Here is a 4,832-nt window from a genome sequence, read left to right on the forward strand (position 1 = left end):
TTTTWWAAAAATTGTTACTTTACAACATTGATGTGGAAATAGTGGAACCCCAAATAATTTCTATAAAATAAATATTACTGAAGCATTTTAGTTTTCCAAGACTGCTTTTAAAATCGTACATTGTAATCCTTGATTTCATTTGTCTGTGTGATGTAAAATATATAAATAAAATGCAATAGAAATCATGTTATGCAGAGTCCCATTATTCCTAGGCTTGATTCAAAAATGGAAAATTAAGAGAAGCTATTTAAGGAAAGCAGTTTGATCTTTATAYGCCAGGTAATGGTAACAAGTCAATATGTATGGTGTAAACTTTGGAATTAAAACAAATAAGAAAAAGCAGAGAGGAGGATGTAAAGTGCAGCATTTATTTTCAGTGGGGGATTATGTTACTGCAATAAGAGAAGAATTTTATTTTTTATAGTTTTCTGGACACACCTTTACCTGGTGCTCCAATAAATGCAAAGGGAACTGGATATTGTAAGATTTGAAAAAAATTGATGATTTTATTATGCTTACAAGATCAACGTGTCAAGAAAAGTTGCATTTTTAAAATTTGCTTGGTTATCTAAAACTTTCCTCCTTTTTGTCCCCTGTTTCCTTTCCATCCAGCCACATTACTCTAACGATCAGGGTCAGTGTTGTTAAACAGCTTGAATGGTTAAAAATTGTGTCACTACAAGCAAATTAAATAATTGTGTTTTGCTGTTAATAGTAATTATGGAATACAATGCCTTATGTATTAAAGTACAGCAGCTTTTATATATGTCTCTAGGTGAATAACAGAGGATTTATATTATGTAAACGTTAAGCTGTTGTTGTAATGCATGTAATAAATTTGTCACTGTCCTACTCTGTAAGTCAAAAAGAAATCTGACAATGGTGACCACATTTCTGCCGCTTTCTTCTTTCTCTAGCTGGAATAAAACCTGATTCTGCTGCAGATAAAAATAGCAAATCCTCAGAGGTRAGTACCTTTAATTGAATTAGTTCCAGACAATTTGAATTTCAATTAATTAACGTTTCACCATACTTCATTTTTACAGTACATACTAAGAGTCCTAATTCAAATCATCTATACTTTCTAATTTAGAAATAAAAAAAATGATAATTTTCCTGTGATTTCCGCCCCTCCAGTGGATTCCTGAGAAACACTGCTGTTCATTCAAAAGAGGGCAGTGTAACCACACTTGCAGGTGATGCTTTTTTTTTCTTCATACAAACATTTTTTTTTTCCACAAACATGTATTGTGTTTTTTTTTTTTTTTTACTTTGCAGTCAAGCCTCTCTTACACCATCTTGTATTTTTTTCCCCCCAACTTTCTACTTTTTTTTTTTTTCGAATGAATAATCTTTGGGTCGGGGCAAAACAGTTGGAAAATATTAAGTATGGCTAATTTCAACAGACATTTTCAACAGTTAGTGAAAAACGCAGTGGTCAAGCTGTGAGAAAAAAAAGCTGCACCTGGTAATTGCTGCAACACCCACTGACCCATGAGCAACGTGCATCAGCATACACCTAAGAAAATTGCTTCATAGTTAGCGCATTATTGTTTCAGTGATGGCGGAGAGGTTGCCTTGCCTGGCCCTGGGTGGCATCATTAACACAGGCTGGAGCAACACGTTTAAATCAGATGGCTTTGTCACAGGTGTAACTACTGCTGTTCATGCATGTGATTAATGTCCCCTTCTTTGATTAATTTCCTACGTTGGCTGAGAAGCCCTCGCATTTGTGATTAATGAACCTGCAGTCTAATATAATGTAATACCGGTCTGGTAGGTGCTTATTTTATTTATTTATTTACTTATTTTTTTCATTTTATACATACGTGTGTGTGTGTGTGTATGTGTGTGTGTGTGCTCACTTTGTTTGCCGGAGTGCAGCATCTTTTATAACCCACAGCTCAGTCGGTGGAGACAGCAAATAAAAAAAAGGTCACACTAGAAAAAATAAATAAATCTTTCATGACAGAAAGAAAAAAAAACATTCTCAAAAGAGGAGAGTTTGTGTTACTTTAGAGCTGTGACTGAGTCAAACAGCAGCTTTGCAAAAGTATTCGCGCACTAGGATGCTTTTTCACCTTTTGTTACAAACGTCTTGTGTTTTCTGAGATTTTGCGCACCACACCAACGCAACGTATTGCGTATTGCGTACAAGAAATGGAAGTGAATGTTGATATTTCAGCCTACAGACAAAAATATTTAACGATAGCTACTGCTCTGATAAGACAAAATTCAGCCTGCAGAAGTAGACAAATTACTAAACAGTATAAACCTGCATGTTATTCAGTCTCAATATGACTCCAGCTGCTCTGAAAAGGCCTCAGAGGTTYGAAACATTCGAAACGTCATCATGGAAGGAAACTGATTCATGATGACGAGGAACGCAGCAGACATGTCAGGGATACAGTTGTGCAGAGGTTTAGAGCAGGGTTAGGTTGTAAAACAATATCTCACACTTTGAACATCTCATGCAGAACTGTTCAATCCATCATCTGAAAATAAAAGAGAGAAAAGCCCCAACTGGAAACCTACCAGTACATGGTCRTCCGCCTAAACCATCAGGTGACGGGAAGCAAGACCGTCAATCCGAGAAACATCTGCAGCAAGTGGAAGAATCTGTCAAAACAGACAATGATTAGTTTGTGGAGCATATCTGGTGTTTCATGGACTAACGGTGAGAAAAAGCCTGCTGTTGAAAGAGCTGGTGCATCACTTTGTGTTGATCTGTCACAACATCCAGTTTGTGTTTTTAATGTGACAGACAGTGAACATTTTCAAGAGGTGTGAATACTTTTGCGAGGCAGCGTATTTTGGGCTGATTCAGTAAGTATTAAAGAGTGAAGGCGAAGAAAGGCTGAAAATCACAAATCCATATCCAGTATGCAGATTCTGCTCCAGAACCTCACAGAACTTCAGTCTATTTTTATTTTATTCCTCAAGAGGAAGAAACGCACAGCTTGGTTTACCCTCCGTGTTGACCTTTTGATGTCTAAGTCGATATTTTCTCCTTTTATCCCCTCTCCTCTCGGGCCTCTTCTTTCCCCACCTTCGCCATTTTCCCAGCGGTGACAGAGACGGAGGACACAGGGATCTGTAATTAGCTGCTTGACCCCGGGGTTGGGTTGTGTGACCCCGGCAGCCGCGAAGCGCAGATCCAGGCTGATCAGATGAGTAGTTCTCAGGGATCAGTGGTTGAAAGACAGCCGCCGCCGCACCTCAGCCAACTCAGTCACTCTAGCCAACCCCTCGCAGAGAGACGGGCACGGTTACAGGAGCCCAGCTGCCGAGGTCCAGACAAGGTCTCAAACACCTGTCTGGATGGTGTACAAATATACAGGCGCATGCTTTTTGACTTCCTCCGACAGCGATGTGGCTGCAAAATACGTTACCTTTCAGTGAGGGATCGGGAAGAAGTGGAGGTGTGGGTGGCTGGGGGGGGCTGGTAAACTGATCCCGTTAGGGGAAGGATAGGGGAGGGAGATGAAGGAGGAGCAGTGCTGGCCCTTGGTCAAGTGCCTTGTACTCCACAAACAGGCGGCATCTAGTTACACTTTACCTGAGAAGCCGAGTCTGGGGAGTGGATTAAAAAAAACCCAAAAAAACAAGCATGTAGACCACCCTGCCCCTACAGCTGCACCTACTTTGGTTAAAGAAAATGTCACTTTTAACACAGCCATATTCAATAAATTACAATTTACACCCCAATGAATCTCCTTTTTGTCAGAATAAAAGCACCTTTTGATAATAACAACCTTTAAGGAGGTTTTAGGCCTACTTTCTTACAAAACCCACGTTTCTGTTTCTAAACATACTGCTTTTTATTTTATTGGTCTGATGTGATATCCCAGTTTTAAATGTTGTGTTTTCATCAGCTGTAAGAGGAAAATTATCACAGTGAACACAGAAAAGGCTTTCAAATATCTGCAAGTCACCTATGCAACGTATTTCACTCAGTGATAAAGTTCCTAAAATAAATAGACTTTTCAATAACGCATTGAATAGTATCTACATCCACAATGTGACATACATTCAGTACAATTACATAAAACAAATATATATTTGTGATGGAAAAATCTGAAAAAATGAGCAAGATCCAACAARCTGCTTTCATAACTGCAAACCCTTTAATCAACATATTCTTAAAGTACTTTTTGATTCATTTTCAGCCTTCAGCATTTTTAATAGGAGTCTGACAGGTTCCTACGATGATATGCGCCAAGTTCACCAAATCTATCAGACTGAGACACCATCGCTTGTCCAAWAGCCTCCTACAGGATACATACAGATCTATAATATTTAGTCCTGGACTCTAAAACTTCATGGTGAAACCATCCTGACACATGGGAGGTTTTAGCCAGGCATTAATGTTTTATTTGGAAGAAATTACTTCTTTCTTTCTGTCCTAATCGTGAATCCAGACACCTGGAGAAAACAGCAGACTGCCGTCGCACATAGATCACAACCAGCACTGACCACGAACTCCTGAAACTCCTGAAGCTTCTTGAGCGTTGCCGTCCTGCTCTTGGCGGCCTCACTTACCAATTTTCATCTCGTCAGAGTAAATTTTGGAGGAAAAGTCCGGTTTTTGTAACGTCACTGGATTCACTCTGGCACTGGTGTGTATGTAAAGCTGTGAAGTTTTCATTGATACCTCTACAACAGGATCATTTTCATAATGTGTATAGGTTCTCCTCAAGCTATGGATTTAGCTGAAGGATGAAATGAAAGATGCAATTTTACAAGTCCAGCTGAACTTTGTTTAAAGTTGATCAAATTAACCTTAACAGATATTAAGATCTGAACCTCCCCCCATAAGAGAGAAAAAAAAA

This window comes from Poecilia reticulata, linkage group LG2, assembly GCF_000633615.1.
Source record: "Poecilia reticulata strain Guanapo linkage group LG2, Guppy_female_1.0+MT, whole genome shotgun sequence".
NCBI lineage: Eukaryota > Metazoa > Chordata > Actinopteri > Cyprinodontiformes > Poeciliidae > Poecilia > Poecilia reticulata.